The sequence below is a fragment of the Falco biarmicus genome, chromosome 3 (assembly GCF_023638135.1).
Source record: "Falco biarmicus isolate bFalBia1 chromosome 3, bFalBia1.pri, whole genome shotgun sequence".
NCBI lineage: Eukaryota > Metazoa > Chordata > Aves > Falconiformes > Falconidae > Falco > Falco biarmicus.
This window is the reverse complement of record NC_079290.1, coordinates 57,129,257-57,147,891: the sequence shown is the minus strand read 5'-3', so window position 1 is coordinate 57,147,891 and position 18,635 is coordinate 57,129,257. Positions and strand designations below refer to the sequence as shown.

General features: G+C 44.2%; 1 long non-coding RNA gene across 1 annotated transcript; it reads right to left on the bottom strand.

The window, feature by feature from the left end:
* Positions 1–2,752: 2,752 nt before the first annotated feature.
* LOC130147018 (uncharacterized) lies at positions 2,753–12,154 on the bottom strand. The gene is made up of 4 exons (XR_008821071.1): positions 11,582–12,154; positions 10,845–10,900; positions 10,519–10,690; positions 2,753–4,270 (listed from the first exon to the last, which is right to left on the bottom strand). It is a non-coding gene; the product is annotated as an uncharacterized LOC130147018 (long non-coding RNA).
* Between the last annotated feature and the right edge of the window lie 6,481 nt (positions 12,155–18,635).

The window sequence follows — 18,635 nt, the reverse complement described above, 5'->3', positions numbered from 1 at the left end:
CTGCATTCAGTTGCAGTAACTTGGCTTTTCTTAGTATGTTATTTCACTTCTTGTTATTTAAACAAGAAAAAAATCGGTTGGCATGGCAAAGTTTAAACCCTTTAAAGCACAGTAGGCTAATACAATAATGTCTCAATACTGGACAAGTGAAAAATATTTTCCACTCAGTGATTCCTGAGCCTTCCACAGCACAGTTATCTGGACAATTTACTCATGTTATTTGTGAGGAAGTTGTGATTAGCAGTGTGCTGTTAATTGCTGAAACCCTCTGCTTTGCTGCTATAGTCCATAAAGGATAAAAAAATCTTAGGCAGCCCAGTCCATTTCAAGCCCTACAGTTTACACTCACTAAACTACTAGGACCAAAACTATATTCAGAAATTGTTCCATCCTACTCTGTGTGCTTCCTCACTCTGTTTCCTAGCATCTCTTTCCAAGCATGTATTGGATAACCACCTTACATGCAGAAAATAACATCTGTAAGACTTATCTTGATTTTTTAAATGCTTATTCTTCTGTCCTTGCTCAAAAAAACCCCAAATTACAAAGCTATGTACAAACTGGTATTGAGAAATGGTAATGCAAATTTACACATCTTTGACATTCAATAGCTGTTTCTAGTAGTCTGCCTTTGTCCTTAGGATTTAATTAAATCTCTCACAGAAAACAGAATTTGCTAGTACTTGACCTTTGTTTTCAGAGCCCCAAAACACAAAAGGCATTTAGAATCAATGACAAAGCACAAAACACAATGCACTCCACTTAGTGCTCAGGGCAACACAATGCTCACCCTTTATTTGGAGAGACCCTGGGTTAAAAAAGGATTAATATTAAGCCACAGTATTATTTTCTAGGTCATCTCCTGAAGAATCACAATCACGGCTTCAAGCTGATTATACATTGTGTCCACTAGCACATGATGCCCACTACTACCGCTCAAGTAATCTATTTCTCGCTACGTAAACTATATCACCCTCCACTCTTTATTTGCCTTCACTGGCTTCCTTCCTGTCTCTTAACTCCTCACTCCAAGGTCCTCACTCTCTGCTTAAAGGCCAAACATAATCCCCCCTCCCATTTCTGCTCCCACTTCCCCTTCCTCCCAGCAGAGCCACCCACAGCCTGCTTTGCTGCAGCAGCCTCTCCCTTGTGTTTCCTACCTGCTCCCTCCTGCATCCCTTTAGCTTCTCTTTACACCGCTTATATCCCTTTCCTACCTGGCTTTTCACAGATATGCTTCACACTTTTTCTTTCTTTTCTCACACCGACTTCTAGGTGGGTTTTTTGTCCTCTTCTTCTGCACTTTGATGTTACTGGCAGAGATTTGGTGGATTTGTGTTGAATAGTAACTAAAGAAAAAGCAAGTAAAATTTTAATTCTTGCAAAACTCATTGAAACACATGTGAAAATTAACACTCAGCTAAAACGAGAACTGGTGGAAACCTAGTTAAGGGAAAGCATGGTGTTCAGTGGCCTTGAACCACATAGAAAAAGGTCACTGAATGAGAAGCTACAGGGAATAATTTTGCTTCCCCCTTACAAGAGACAGTAAGCCACACATTAAATTTATCCCTTGAACTAGGAGCAGTTTGAAGGCTGAAGCTCTTCTTAGCCCTCGCAGGGAGGCCCACAGTAGGAGAAAGGTGTGCTCTCCCTATCGCACCAGCCAGCCAGGCTCGTAACGTTGCCTCCTTTACCCTCTCTATCATTTTACCGTCCCAAGCCGCAGGGAAGCCCAGTCACAGCTTCTCTCCCACTCAGTGGCCGGCTACACCTCTCCTGCTATGCATGCAGCTGGGGGAAGTTTGCCTGCTTCCCTGAGCAAAAAAGTGTCTTCCTTGTGTCTTCTAGAGCAGTGCTGCCCAGCACAGCTTGCAGCCCTCCAGTTCACAGCCTGGCTTCTAGCTGAACTAGAACCTGGGCATTTTTTTTTATTATTTTTTTGTCATTTCTTGTGGGAGTAGAAGAAGCAACAATTACAAGCTAATATATTTGAGGGAAATGCTTTAAATAATTTAAATTATATTGTAACTGATGTTTTTGCCACCTGCAGAAGGATCCCCAGGTTTGCTTTGGCATTTGCAGACCCTCAGTAGTATTGCTCACAATTTAAACTGCAGAGGGGCCTCCTACGTTTAGGGCTTCTGGGATGCCTGTTTCTGGCCCATACAGTACAAATCATACATTTGGGACCTTCTGCAGGAAAAGCAGAAGGTGTCCACAACTTGTGAAAGCAAGGAAGACTGGGGGAGATGCATTCCACAGACAGCGTAGCGCTGGTCCCATTTCCATCCTCCCTGTTGGTTTAACTGGAAAAGCGTATTTTTTTCAGAACAGATTATGCTCGTAGGTCATTTACACAAATTCCCATAATGTCTGCGCCGTATCTGAGTATTTGCCGTGGCATTCTAGAGGGATATATATATGCTGAAATCCACCTCTGCCTCTGCTGGCAGGAGCTGCTGCAAGGATGTGTGAATCACTAAGGTGTTCCCAGTCTCTGCAGGCTGTTTTACCAGCTGCCAGGCAAGCTGCAGTGCTACAGCCCCCCTGCCTCCGGGACTCTCTCGTGGCCCTCTGCCGGGCTGTGCACAAGCAGGGGCCTGATTCCGCAGACAGATGAAGGAGGGAAAGGCAGATGTTCTCCCGAAGGAAAAAAAAAAAAAAAGCATGAACTCAAGAAACATCCTGTACCAGAACTACACATGCCTACAGAAAATGCTCCACGTTACTCTGCTACAGAAGCTGTCTCTCCAGGGCTTGCTTTTCCTTTGATATTCCTATAAGCAGAAATAGCAAATAACAAATTGGGAATCAAAACCACCCTCAAAGCCCTCTGCAGTCAACAGAAACCAGTAAAAGGCTGTTTTTCTCCAGCATTTTTACTGTAATCTATTAAGCTATTTCCAGATTGCTTGAACCAAGAATAGCCAGAGTATGTCAAGTCCTCCAGTACATGGCTGTACCCTTCAGTTCTCTGTGAGATACGTTTCCAGGCAAGTATACAGGCCTTGACAACTACATCAAATGTTCAGGTCAAGAAATGTTATGTCCAAGAGGTAGATAATTTCCCCCCTGCTGTGTCCAGGAACAGGCAATATTCTACAACCCAGCTCCTCTGCTTCTTCCCATCCCATACGCCAGTCACCGTTGTTTTCTTTATTCTTTGTCCAGAGCTTTGACCTCTGATTGACTTTGAAGTTTACATACAAGGAAAAACAGTCAGGCAGCTGCTAAAACAAGCAAGGAGAGATCAAACGGTTCTGAAAGAATTAAAAACAAACAACTTTTATCTTTTTCTTTTGTGTTTACCAATACATTAACAGTTCCAGATAGATGGAGAAGTACACCAATGTGCATACATATATGTAAATGATAACATTAAAAAATTACATTAAAATAGTATTGTTTAGATTAGCACAGCTGAACATTGAAGGATAAGGAAATTAGGAAAATTAGGAAATACCAGATTAAGATTGCTATGCTAATTTATTTCTGCCACTGGGTGTGATTATCCTGTGTTGTACAGAATGAGGCATGCGTCCTGTGGGAAAGTCTAAAATATGACTGTGTCATGGAAGGGTTTGTAAGAAAACATATGCACATGGGGAGGGACAGAAAAAGATTATCCAGAGAGTCTTAAATCTGCCGTTTTCTAATGTATCAGGAACAGATGCTGTAGCCTGAATGACAGTATTTAATGACTGGGGCACAGGGAATCGGATGTCCTAGCTTGTTCTTTAGGGAGAAAAAAAGTAGAGGAGGGAAACTCCCTGTGACATGTATACAGAAACACAGATTCTTGCCTTTTATTCAATAGCACAAGCTGTCATTGCAGGCATTTTTTTCCTCCACATTGGAGTGGAGGTATGATGTCAGGCATAAGTAGGAGTTGTTTGGTCCAGATGCTGGAGCTGGAAGACTGATTAGTAGAAATCAGGTTTTGTTTCTATACCTTACTAAATCTTTCTAACCCTCTTCTGTATTAAATCCAGTCCAGAAATTTCATCCTGCTTTTGCTGTACAGTTTCTCCTAGCGCTTCATCGCCTATTACTGTTTTGGTGTGAGTGAGAAGTCAGGTCTTTGAAACGGTGATGTTGTCCAATTACTATATTGGCAAACTGCCTTGACCTTTGCTGCAGAAACCAACAAGAGAAAATCAGTGGTAGTTCCCAACAGCTGCCATTTCAGTGAGTCTCACACACAAACTCACAGAACACAGGAAAAACTTTGTCTCTGAGATGAATGATTTTGACTTCCAAAGGCCTGCTGAAAATAAGAAAGACGTTAAACTTCCCAAAAGATGTCACATTTCCCAAACACCTAAAAAAATATTTCTACAGATATCATGCAATATGAATAATAATCTAAACCAGAATGCTTTTATTAAAAATAAAGTTCTACTTGCTTCCTTAGAAGTTTCCTTTTTCCAATTTAGTAAGGTTACGCTGGCCTGTATAATATGAATTCTAAAGCGCTCTGTAACTTGGGATGGAGACAAACCTGTCTGTGCACTCTCCTGCCCCTTGATATTGCTTATACAGTTAAGATAATTTCTACACTCAGCTAATTCAAATCTGCTTTCTTAAATGCTTAAATAGTGCTAAATTATAGGATGCAAATCCTAACAAATGACAACCTTCTGCATGTCATTTTACCTCTCTGCCGTAGATAAGCTATTGTCCCTCATATAGCCCATAAGAAACCATGAAAAAAAAGGCAGTTTGAATAAATGGAAATGCATCTTCTTGTGTTTTTTTTTAATGCTGAATTTCACAGATTGTTAAGATAGGCTATGTAGAGCAAAGTATCACCATAAACAGAAGGAGAAATCTTTTCAGTATTAGTTTCACAGCTGAAGCAGTTTTCATACAGCTATCTTCGCCATCTATCCCTTGGGCATAAAGGCAGTGAAAGAATTCCTGAAGAAGGGAAGGAAATTGCATTGGTCAAGATCAAATTGCAAGCATGCATAATTTGATGTACTAATGACTGTCCACCAGATATCACTGCAGGAGACTTGCCAAGTTGTTAATTGTCCCAAGGACTGGAGTTTGATGCTTAACAAACATCCTAGTTTCATTGTGGAATGAAATCTCTGAGAGCTGCAAAAACTGCTTGTCTCAGTTGAATGTGCAGTAGTGAGTAGCACTGAGACAAATCCTGATTTTAAATGAAAATCTCCTCTGCTTGCAAGTAGTAGCTCCTGGTAGGATTGCTGTAGAGATAGGAAGTGTAACTCCATAGCTTTGGTATGTGGAGTCAGTACAAGACTCCAAGGTTAACTTTGCAGCTTAAGATTAACTTAGACTCTAGAGGAGCATGTAATTTTGTATGGCTCTTTCCACTTTTGACAATGTCAGGTTGTGCCATAGAGACACTCTCACGTAGCACAGTGAAGTCCTTTTTGTGTAAAACAACTAAAAACTGTATTTCACAGTCTTTGCGTGGCAACCTGCAAGTTGCAAACCTTGCGTCCTTAGGTTGCAAGATGTCATTTGTCACCTCTCATCTCCAGACATAAAAGCCAAGAAACAGAGAGGCTACTTTGTTCACTGTTTTCTGAAGCAAAGAGGTCAGACAACAGTCCATTAAAACAGACTGATGGTGAATAAAATATTCCTAAGCACAGGAGACTCTTCTAATCTGACTTCTGCTAAGCAAGCCTGCTATTCATCACCCCAGTGCTGAGCAGCATACATAATGAGAAATATTTCACCATATAGGAGGGAAAACTGTCTCACTTTGATAGCTAGAATTTGATCCCAGATATTAAGAAAACTCTGACCACACTAATTGCTATCTGCATAGATCTGCTGCTCATGGAGAGAGCAATAGCCTTATATCAGCCAAGGAACTGTTGTCCAGTTGGTGAGTGATATGATCTTTCTCTCTCGTATATCTCCTTTCCACCGGACGGAGGAGAATATTTCTAGACATATGTTAAAACATCTGATTTGTGGTAGTTGCTACTGTGGAAATTGTACACATGGGCCTGGATTCTGCTTTTGGCTGAAGAAAGTTAGGCTGCAGAGGGAATACTCAGAATTACCCAACAGCTATCACAAATATGCTGGATTACTGAAGCATATAGGTGATCAGCATTTCTCAAGGGTACCAGTTAGAAGTCAAGTCCTTTTCCTGTGATAGTCTTCAATTCCTACCAATATTCTTCTGAAAAAAATTTGCTAGCTAATGTTTATCCACAGCCTGTATTCACGATTGTTTCAGTTTCCTCTCTGTATAAAACTACACAGAAAAAAAATGATCCAGGATGAGATACATGAATTACTTTCTTTGCTGAATATATTATCTTTGCTATGATATTCCTAGACAGAGTTCTTGGAAACAAATGTAAGATCAAATAGCAATAAATAATGTTGAGAAAAAATAAAATAGAGGAATTACTGAGCTGCAGTGGTCAAAAGCTGAATCTTCATCAGGAATACATCCAGATGCCTAAAAAGTGTGCACTTCAAAGCTCTGTACATCTGTATTGATGATAAGTAACAGTCATATCATGGCCATTCCATAACTGCTGCTGATTCCTGAAATCCTTGTCTATTTCCAAAGGATGCTGTCCAGCGATCTCAGTTGATCAAACTGTTAAGCATTTTCCTCTAAAGCAAGAGAACCTGGCAGCAGCCTGGAGCTCAGCCCAGAGTAGGCTGGACAAGTTGTGAGGTGGGGAGAGCTGCGGCTGATCCTGTTTTTGTTTCAACTGGTGCTTGCAAGAAGGTATTTATCCTGATACACTTCACAGGCTGCTCCAACTTGTCATAAGGCTTTTCTTTCTTTCTGCAGCATTCAAGAGATGCAGGACTTTAAATTGTCTTTCTCTGGTTACTCTAAATCATATTAGCCTGCTGTATTTTGTGTAAGCGTACCCACTAGGGACCAAGGAGCTTGGGGTAGCTTTATCAGGCGGGTGAAGTTGCTGTGCCTGCCCTTCCCCATATATATGTGTGCTCCTGCGTGCAGCACCCCTTGGGGACCACGTACCAAGGAGCAGATTTACCCCCAGCACAAGGGCAGCTCTCAGGGAGGAAAACCCCATAACCTGCCCTCTGGGGGATGCACAGCCAGCAGAAAGGGCCACCAGTGCGGAACCTACACAGCAGAAAGGCCATCCTCTAAGAGAAAAATTTCCTTGGAAGCTTGGAAACATTTTGTTTCTAACTGCCAGGGAAAATTTATCTTTGGTTCTGGTGCCAAGTTACATTTTGGCTTGCTCATGCTGAGGAACTTTCTGGCTTGGAGAGAGAAGAACAAGAAAGCAGGTAGGCCACAAGGCTCCTTGCTGCCTTTTGTTTTGCCCACCTCTGGGCTGGTGTCTTTCTCCTTGCTCTGCAGCAATTCATGTGGGAGGGGGAAGAAGCGACTGCAGCAGCAAAGCACAGCAACACACAACAGAAACTGGAAACAATAACCTGCGTATTGGGGCATGGTGACCAGCAACTCTGCCGCGAGCCGGGGATAATAGCCCGGGCACAGTAACCCACACTTACAGCTGGGAAAACTACTTGATGTGCTTCCAGGTTTGCTGCCTTGTCCTCCTCTTACACCTTCCTGGGGAGAGGTGTGGAGCTGCTGCTTGCTGCCAGCCCCACCATGCACCTTGAAAGAGCTTCTCGGTGCGCTGGCTACTTGCCTCTGGGAGGTGAAGAATTTTGGTTTGCATAAATAGTTTGTATTTTATTGTTATAACTCACCCAATCATAGATTGCATTCATTATTTATTTTATTATTATAAGGTGTTATGTAGTTATGTATATATATTCAGTTCTCTAAGTCTGATTTGGACTGCTGGCTTTGCTTTTTCTGAGGGAGGAAGAATCCTTGTTGTGAGAAAGTATATATCCAGCCTCAGAGGAATTGCCAAAGGCTTGAGACCCAAACGCTGTCTTCCTGCACTAGGCAAAGTGAGAAGATGCCACCGGTGATTATTCCCTTGGGGTGAACGGAGGATGAACAACAAAATCTGAGGAACACAGCCTGAAAAGGGGTGAATTTGTCTGCTCTCCCATCCTGCTCTCCTCTTTGCTCTCTTACCCAGGATGTTGGCTTGGTCAGTCTCTGTGCAGACGAGCTTTTTCTGGTGGGAGCTTAGCCTGGGACACTGGGGTGACTGAGAACAACTGCTGAGCAAGAACATTCAGCACTTTAGTTTGAGCAAAATACTGTTTACCCCTTTCTCACTCATTTGCCTCTCCCATTTCCTCGTTTCTCACTGGAGGCAATGGCTGCCTGAGGCATGGGAGTACCAGCCGATCCCACAGCTGCTATGACTGTTGGATTGGGAAGGGCATGCCAAGCCCCACAGAGTAGCCACCAAACACCCAGGACCCTTGGAAATCTGCTCTCTTTGCTACGTGGTCCTGTTACCATGCCCACGTTACCCCTGTCCAAAGCCCCTTACACATAGGGAAATGTCACTGAATGGTATGATCTTCTTCATACACATATCCCTCCCTGACTAGGGCAGTCTGTCATTTACTTCTAGGTGCTGCTGCACAGCATGCTTATGCATAGCCAGAGCTGATCCCCATCGTTCCACCACCACGTCACTGCCATGAGACACAAGCAGAGCACCCTGCTCTAGGTGCATCCACCTACTTTAGCAGGGGGTTGGACTAGATGATCTCCAGGGGTCCCTTCCAACACTGACCGTTCTGTGATTCTGTGACCCCTGTGGATACTGGCAGAGGGAGGTCTCTAATCCTAGCTGTGCTGGTGCCGGCACAAGCATCCTTCATTCATGGGGAAGCAGAGAAGGAAGAGGCTCAGCAACTAGACCTGTAGCGGCCTGTGCTCAGAAAGTCTCAGGGGCTCAACTGTTGGCACTCAGAACTGCCTTCCTCTGGGTGTCTGGCCCCCTTCTGCTTACTCCTAGCTCTTTTTCAGTCCTGCCTGTCTTCCTTGCAGGGGAGACCGGGAGGCTTGGGCCAACTATCCCTGTTTACACTGGATAAAGTGGCTTGGGCTCTGGTTCATCAGGACTGGTTCTTGCATATCTGGAAGGTTCCTTACTCATCACAGACACCACCACCCATGGTGAAACCCCAGGTCCTCACAGCAGGCCATGAGGGAAACTACAGCTTGCCACCAGCCAGGCCAGACTCCTCATCAAGACACTTGACACCAGCAAGAGCAGGAGAGCTCAGGAATGAGAGCCCAGCTAAGCAGCCCTGGGCACAGCACACACATGTGAGGGTAAGGGTGACCTTCATGCACAAGGGATCCCGACTCCCCATGCCTGTGTTTTTTGTCTCCCAGTTTTAAATCTGACACAGAAGATTTGCTGGACCCGTCTATGCCAGCTTCATAGTGTATACAGAATGGATCCAACCCACCTAGCATCAGACCTGTTGTGCGCTGGCAGCTGCTGTTAGGGCCTGCCTTTCCAATTGGGAGGCGGATGCTTTTGTCTGTGGACATATGCCTTAATGTGGCATTGGAGCTAATGTGCCAAGGATTCTTTCTATTGCAAGAAGAAATTTGTGGTGGAACCACTTTTCCTCTGAGTTAGTTACAAGACTCTTTCCTCGGACACAGCAGAAGCCAAGCAGCAGGACGCAGTTCTTTTGCTTGTCCCTACCAGCTCCTGCCACGCAGAGCTCAGCCAAAGAGGCTCTTAATGTGAGTTTTCCTCAGAGACACATTCCCTGGTTTCCTCCCAAACCGCAGGATTTAATATTCCCTTGGTGCTTTATCTCACAGATTCTCCCGCCTTTTCTGCTTTTTTTCCCATATATTTCAATCATGCACTGAACATTGGCCATAGTTGCTTCTCCTCTCACACGTCTTATATGTCTGCTCTGCTGTGGGCATTGACTTGCTCCTGTGTTTGGGGTGGAGATTGGTACTGTTTGTATGGTCTAGCTATGTGGAAACCCCTTTTCGTGGAACAATCTTAAATGAGGGACAGCGGTTAGTCGACTACATAGCTATTTAAACTATAAAATAGCCAAGTTCTTTGAAAAAGTCCACTCCTAACTGTCATGGACTGCTCACCCAAAGTTGAAAGAAACTTCTTGCTTTGATCCCCATGTTCTATGTCACATATAGGGATGAGAATCCGTCACTTCACTAGTATATTAGAAAGATGAAGAAATATATGTGTATGTGAAACTCCCAGATATTATAATAGTAAAAATCATAGAAAAGCCTGGGAAGGAGATAATATTTTGTCCTTGGAAAACAGGGCTTGGGTCAGAAGAAAATCTGATGCAGAAAAACTCAGTTCTACCACAACGCTTTCTTTCTTTTCCTGCCAAATATTCAGCCCACCTCCTGATGTTGTACGACATGGGGGAACAACTAGGGTAGAAGCAATTGCGCTACCTCTGCCAGATTACAGCAGCAGAGATCCCCTATTCACCAGGGAGAATCTACTGTGGGAATCTCCAGTCGGTTTAAGTTCATGCTCTGCTTATGCATGCTTAAGCAGAGCAAACTTGGCAGGCTGAACCATCTGTCCCTTAGGAATATTGAGAGATGAATGTAAACTCATTTACCTTGCTTTTTCATTCCAGTTGGGTTACTTGCGCTGTGTACTAAGTACATCAGCATCTGGAGTCACTTTGAACAACAGGAGAAAGCATTTTCCGGTGTCATAAGTAGAATTTTGTACAATATTTATAACTTGCAAAAAGTCAAGGCGTCGGCTGTGCTTTGTTTCCCACCATCCTGGAAAAAACAAACAAACCGAAACCTATGTAGGAGGTTCGTCATCTCCCAGCGTTGGGGTTTTTTTGGGGGTATAGCTAAATGGCTGGTAGCCATTTTGCCTATGAGCCTGTAAAACTGAAAGATGTAAAACCAGCTCCTGAATTTTCCTTACCATTCTCCCCACCACCACCATCTTCACTATCCATTAACCTGGCTCATCACTGAAAGCTGAAAACACAAAAGTAAACATTAGTTAATGAGGTTTGCACCTGGGGAAGGTAAACAAAGCTGCTCTCCATTCTTGTGAGCTCTTGAAGGGAAAGTTGCTGTTCTAGGAAAGCAAATGTCAGCACAGAAAGGGCAGGTCTGCCTGGGGTAGAGTGTTAGATTTTTTTCATTTTTCTGATTTCATAGGCAGGGAATGATGAGGAACAAAATCTTTCCTAAATTTGTCTCTCCAATTAGAAAATACGTATTTGCCTTATCTTTGTTTTCAGTGTAGCTAGAAGCAGAAATTGTTGCTAATCTAATTCCTTACTCCTCTGTAGTTTGGGACATTTCAAATCCATATTTTTCATCCTGGTTTTTTTTTCTCAAATAGAGAGAACTGAGAATTTTCTTGGACTTAGAGAACCAAGACTTTGTCTGAAATGCAATAATATGGCACATGCTAAACAAAACAAGTCTTTGTGTACCATCGTTATCAAAACATTATAGCAGCAGGAAATAGCTAGACATGGACTCTCCTTTGCTAGTTAACTGCTACTACAGATCTGTTAAAGTTCAACTCATTTTACCTCTAAATCCTATCGAAGTATTTGAATGCTTTGGCAAAGAAAGAAACAGCCTGTAAGATGGGTCTTTACAAAATAGTAACATACATATTAAATCAGCATGTTTTCACCTTACCGTTTCCTTTATTCAATCCACACTTCTCTGAACGTGACCTTCACTCTTGAGCCCAGGCATGACCTCCCTCCTGCCTGCCTGGTGGAGCATCACCAGCGAGCAGGCAGGAGCCCCCCAGGCAAATGGGCCCCTTTGGGAGCTGCAGATCAGGGCCAGGCTCACCCCTTCGGGCGTCGGTTGCCACAGCCAGGCTCAGTCCCGCTCTTGAAGATGCTGCTGTGAGCTGTTCGCTGGAAGAAGCGTGCTGTACGGTTTAATTCCCATGTCAGAGTCTGCTCTCTCTTTCGGTGCTTTCCCCTGTGCAGGACTATGGTCTGAAAGAAAAGCAAGCTCTATAAAAGCAGGTGTCCCTAGGCATACATTCAGGGATGGATTTTCTTCTCTTCTTCTGGTGCGCAAATCAGGGTGAGGATTAACTGCACTGAAGACAATGGAGCCAAGCCACACAAGTCAAAGGAGAGTCAGACTGTAGCTCTAAAACATCTATTCCTATTACTTTCCAGACTTTTATTGCTGCCAATATATAAATCTTTGTATTAACGAACTTCAAAGATTATAAAGCCCTAATTGTGTGTGCAGACTACTAGTAACGCAGTGTGCTGCTGATGCATAAAACACGCATAGATAGTACACAAATACACTCAGCCTGGGATTAAATTTAGCTTCAACCACACAAAAGATATCTTTATAACTAAGAATGATGGGAAGAAAGATCTCATTCCAGACCAGATGAACAACTCATTTTTTCACTGATCCTGGATTTGGCTGACCTGACTCAAATGTGACCTAAGACATTTCTTAGTGCTTTGGAAATTGCATCAACATACTTGGGTTGGAGATGCCACAGTCAGAAAAAAAATGAGGATTCTATTTTTAAAATTCTGCTGTTCCTTTTTAAAATAGATCAGTGAAGCATAACTTTTCTTATAGCTGTAATTTTTCAGGCTAAGCAAACTCCAGTAATTTCAAAGGCAGTGGGAACGAGGGGTCAGTTGGGGCCAGCTGGAAAAAAATTAACTCTTTGTTCTTTTCCAGTAAAAGCTTTTGTCCTGTTATTACTGTTGAAAAGAGTTAGCTTATAAATGAAAAGGTAAGCTTCTCCTTGCAAGAAAGAATGAACTGAAAAAATATGTAGCAATGGTGGCCTCAGAGGTGTATGAGACCATTAATGAGGGAAGAGAAACACCAAGGGAAATTCAGCTATGCATTTGCTATTGCATCGCCAGCACAGCACTAGATTTTGCTAAATGACAACTGTCACTAGATAGCTGGTATCAATAGGAGACTGCCAGGAGCTACAAACATCTTTCAGCAGCAGGAGGTTATGAGCCACGGCAGTGTCCAGGCTTCTCCTGACATTACCATTGGTGCTGAGAATGCCACAGACTTTCCTTATAACACATAGCTGAAGGTCTTCAGATTTAAGGGGAAGAAAGCCACATTCCAGCAGCACGACCCGACTGCCTTGAATATTTAACATCAGTAGTATAGATCTTTGTTTCCTGATTGTTTCATATCAGACAGCTAGACATGCTTCATAAAACAAATCTTTTATGAGCTAGTGTGTTAGGTGATTTTTAGATCATACATTTTATACCAATATCCAAATAACCCCAAAACACTGAAAAGCCCGAGCTGTCCTTGACATTAGGTTGTCTTTAGCTGCAGGATGGACTCTCAGCATGAATTCACACCTTTGAGCAGTGGCCATCCCACAGATAAAGCCCCTTGGAGTAAGACTCTGTCCTTACTCGACCTGTCAGCTGTAGTTCAGGGTTGCTGATTTCAACAGGGACTCAGTTCACACTTATCTAAAAGTTATTGGCCATCCTCCTGGCAAGTGACAGGGTAGATTAATTTTTTTCCAATACTTCTAAACTATGGGAATGGCATTAAAAAACCCCAAACAAATCCCGAGTGGCTTCCAACTGGGTGAAGTAATGATTGTTTGGAACTGGAAAGGCTTGGCCTCTATAGTTTGAGAGCCAAACTGGGGAAGCAGGGATAGACATTCAGGCTTTGAAAACACCAGCTATCTTCTATTTGTTTGTATCTACATTTACGTTGGGATAAACAGCTCTCAGCAGAAGAAAATGTAAGTCCTTGAAGTATTTCAGCCAAAGGACAGCAATTATAACAATAAGGCACTCCTTTCCCTACCTTCAAAGCATTTGCTAGTGTCAACAGTGGACCTGAGACCAAGTCCTGAGGCTTAAATGTCTTCCAACTAAGCCAACTTGACACTTCAGAGATCTGCTATTTGCACTACACATTGTGAAATATTACAAACATTTTCTAGTTAGAGCGTTTTTGTCCCATTGATTATGGAACAAAAGTAACTCTGGTATGCTGCAACGATGTTGCAAAGTCCTTCTTGAGAAACGAGCTTCTTCATGCTGTAATTTTGGGGTGCACAGTGGATAAACCACACACTAATAAATCTTCAGGTTCAGGCCATCTGAACAGTTCAGCAATGCCCTCTGAAATGTCCACAGTTTCTTAGTTGTCAGGAAATGTGTTGCCTTACTAAATCACATAAATGTTTAATGATACACATCAAACTTACAGTTTTATATATACATATATATATACATTTAACTTCCACAGCACTGAGTATGTGTTGTTTCTAGGGGAAAAAAACAACCAACACAACACAGGTGTAAGGATTTGAAGTTAAAAAACTTTGGTGGTCTGGAAGTGTATACCAGGAAGGAATACCTTGTAGCTACAACTTACAGTAGTTACTCATGTTGGCATTTACAAGACCAAAGGGAGCCTTCCCCAATGTTCCTGAGATTTCCCCAAGCTGATCAGAACATGCAGAACCCTTTGAGCAAAAATGTCTTTTACTTTATAAACAAATGTCTCCAGTATATAAACTATTACAAAGAATATTTTTAAAGGCTCTGTCAAATATAAATTTATTACATGGTTTAAAAATGCTAAAGATAACTTTTAAAGAAGAATGGTGTGTTTGATTTATGCAGTGCCATTTGATTAATGCAGTAATATGTTTTGATCCTGACTAGGGTCTAAAGCACATAGAGAGCATTTTTTTCACCTTTCTGTCTCAGTACAGATAATATAGTTTACAGAAGTGAGAGTCAGTGCAGAGAATCAGGAGACAAGACAGTTAATAGCATTTAATTCTGCTTTTGCCTCTTTGGCAGAGCCGCAGCAAGTCATTCCACTGGGTTTGACTCAGTTTTTCTGACAGTGATACTTGAGCACTTTTGTAAAATATAAAATATGTAGCTGAAAAGTGCAATATAAAGGTTAATTGTTTGTTTTGTGTGTGTTACTGGAAAAGCTCTCCTGCTGAAGGGAAAAAAAAGTAGTGCCTTCACCCTTTTTTTCTTCCTTTAACTTTTCAAGTACTTCTAAATTTTCATTTTTGGATTTTGTTTCTAAAAAAGCAGCTTAAATATTGTGCCATAACTGCATTTGTGAATGATCCTAATTGGTGTGACCAAGTAGCTCGATGCGGACTGTTTTTCATGTTCAAAGCCTGCATCTAGATCCTACATGAAACACTTCCTTGAAAATCTAGTCACCTCAGGCAATGGCTATACTATTGAATTGTATAACCTAAATAGTGCCAGACCACCAGTCAGATGAGAAATATGCAAAGAAAAAATTCACGATATTTTAAGAAGCTGTAGTTTGGGGACAGAGTAAATTTGGCTTTAGGACTTCTAGTATCAGATCAGAAACCTGCAATCACATACTCTAAAACATTTTGATTAAAAAAATCACTATTTTAGCTGAATTCTGTTCAAAACAATGCTAACTTTGTGCAGGTGGGTCTTGGCCTTGTTCTGACACTATCAGAACAAGTTTCATCAGCCGGTTCTCAATTTCTTGCCATTTTTTCATCTCTAGGTTGCTGTTGCCAGTCACTGGTGTCCTTTAACCAGTGATTCAGGTCAGGCCTCTTTAACCTCTGTATTGCAGCCATTCCTGGCTCCCTACTTCACTTTGCCTCTTGCACGTTCTGCTTTTTACCTCATCTTTTGCATCCACCTTTTACCTCCATCTTCGTATGCTGAAGATGGTAAAGCAATGTGAGACGATCACAGGGCCAGAGCCGGGTTTCTACCAGTAAAGAGGCAAGCTATGAGCCACGTGTATCCTTTGTATTTCCCTAGCCCTGTCTGCCAAATTCCAGCCTGGGCCCAGCTGAGGAGCTGGACACATGTTGGCAGCGTACATCATGATGGAGTTTACAGTGTCATTTCCACGCAGATATTGTAGGGTGGACCCCAAAGAGACTGGAGTGGTGCAGGGGCAAAGCTTTGAAGTGTGACTACAAGAAGCCTAGTGACAGGAACGGATGGGCTGGTGCAATAGGGTTCTGCTGCTTCCTGAGGAGACTAACTTATCCAAAGCGGGTATGTTGGCAGCTTGAGGGCAGAGTTCCCTTTGTTTGAGCCTAAATGATCTCTTATCAGAAAAGAAAAAAAAAAAAAAGAGTGATTTGGGGGTGGTGAGTGGACTGTCCTAGATGTGGCCACAGGGGAGTATGGTAGGCAGGCAGGGCCTCCTCTGTTTTTGGGTGTTGCTTAGAGGAGGACTACAAGGTAAAAAAAAATTAAATAAGCTGCCTTTGGCCCAAGCAAGGAAGCCAGCCTGAGAGCTCTTTTCTCCTTGCATTCTTTTTGTTTGTTTGATTTCTTTTGTGGGGTGCTCTGGTTTTCTGGGCACATTGCCAGGGGTTGTATGCTTTGCCAAGTGGCAGCCTTGCATTCTCAGGCAGGCAACATCCTGGTTCCACCCTATCCTGAACGGGGTGTGCTCACACACCCGCGTGTGCTGTCAAGCTCACTTTATTTCAGGCAGACATTTGGTGAAGTGAGGTTAAACCTGCATTTCTTCCATGGACTGGCCTTAGCATACCGGCAGCTATCAAAAATGAGCTCTAGCTGGACATCTCAGTGTTGTATCCTCTGGAGAGATCTCAGGGGAAGAGGTGTTCTCCCAGATGTGCAACAGGCCCTTTCCACTGCCAGGTTCACGGTATCTCCTCAGGCAGCATTTGCTGCTGCTGTATTTATGGCATACTTTGACTTGAATGATGTGGGACTTTGACTAGAAATGATGTGGATCGCTGTCACATTCTCCAGCAGGGCAGAGATTTCACCTGCGGGCCATCAGCCATTAGACATTTACCAGCGCTGGCCCGGACAGGGGAGGAAGAAACTAGCAATTTGAGGGTCTAAACAGAAAGCAAAATGGTTACTTATCTGTGTAGTAGAGGAGAAAACAAGAACTGCTTAAATTTTACAGCAGTGCCCCCCAGAGAGGGGTCTATAACTGGGGGGCAGATGATAAATTTGCAGTTGGCAGCAGGGGAGGGCTGGCACACACGCACTGCCCCGGGCAGAGGACCCAGGACAGCCACGAGCCGCGGCCAGGTCGCTCCTGCCGCGCTCGCACACCCTTGCGTGCACCCCGAGGGGGTGAGCGCTGCCAGCTCCTGCGGGGGAGCGAAACGCGCTGCCAGTAATGCCGGGGGTCTCACCCCCGGCTGGGCCTCGGGGCGCCCGGGGAGACTCAGCTCCGCGGAGCAGCCACAGCCGCCCGCAGCCTGGCGACGCGGGCAGCCGGCCGCACGGCCGCACGGGCAGGCGGGTCTCCGGGCGCTGCAGCAGCCGGCAGCGGGGGCAGCGGGGGCAGCGGGGGCAGCGGGGCAGCACGGCACCCCCCGCTCCCCAGGCCGCAGCGCGGGACCGGGCGGCGCGGCGCGGCGAGGCGCCGCTAGGCGGCACTGCGGCTGCGCGGGGCCCGCGGCGGGGTGCTCGGCCCGCGCTGGTGTGTATCCGTGTGGGGCACTGACGCTTGTGGGCAGCTCCGAAAATCTATTTTAAAAACATTCTGTATGTGAAAGGGAAAATATGTTTTTAGGCGCAAAGGTTTCGTGGGAGGGTGACGGCCCTGGCGCTGCCTGTGCATGGAAGTGAATCCCTGACGACCCCGTCCCGTTCGCCCGGGATGCCGGGCGGCGGGGCACCGCCGAGGGATCGCCCCGGCTCCCAGGGGCCGCCCCTTGGAGCGCTGTAGGAACGCTGCAGCGTGACCCCCCGCCGGGCTGTGCTGCTCGGATACGAAACCCTCTGGAGGGTGGGCGAAGGTTTCCCCGGAGTCCAGGAGAGAAGGACGAGCGTCCCCCAGGAGCAGGGCTGCCTCCTGGGCAGCCAGGAGAGGCTGCTGCCGTGTAGGACCAAGAAGCGTTAAGGATGCTGCAGGGATGGAGAGCAGCAGGAATACGGGTGATAGCTGTTTCAGTTGAACGCAGCTCTAAAACTATAGGAACAAAGCGATTTTAATCATGTATCAGTTGCTGTCCAGGAACGGTAGAAGTGCCATCAGTGCTGTAGGCATGTGAGAAGCTTCATCCAACCTAACTGCTCTAGTTAGGGAACACTTGGAAGGGGATTTGTTAAGACTCAGTTTTGACTCAAGGTTGCCTGGGATTTTTGCCTATGAACAATATAAACCATAAGATGAACAACGGTTGGCCGTGGGCTTATTTTAGGAATTTCAATAAATACCCCAGTTCTGCATTTGGGGAAAAAAAGCAAATGGTGTCACTGCTGCGGAGGAGGTGGTAGGTGCCTCACAAGGCTCTAAACAACAGCCACTGACACTAGACATCTTAACATCAGAAAATGTGTATTGCTAGCATCCCAGAACTTTCTAAGAACTGACAGAAGAGTGCTTTGAGTCACGAAAAATCACTTTCAGAAGAACTGGAAGTCCAGGGGATCTCCAGGGGGTGGGAAAGAGTTTCATGTTGGAACAGTATTTTAAAAGGTATACAGAACAACCTAGGCAATTTGGGCTGTGAGCTTCTGTCCAGCCCGTAGCCTGACATTGCCTGGATTCTTCTGGCTAAGGGTCTCATGGAAGTCCATAGCCTGAAACGCATGCTGCCCAAAACAACTGTGTTAATAAAAGAAAAATTTAAAAGTATTACGTTATTTATATCAACTGACCTGGATTTGCAGAAAGTTGATTTTGCTGAGGTAATCTCGTAACTTTTTCAGAAGAGTAA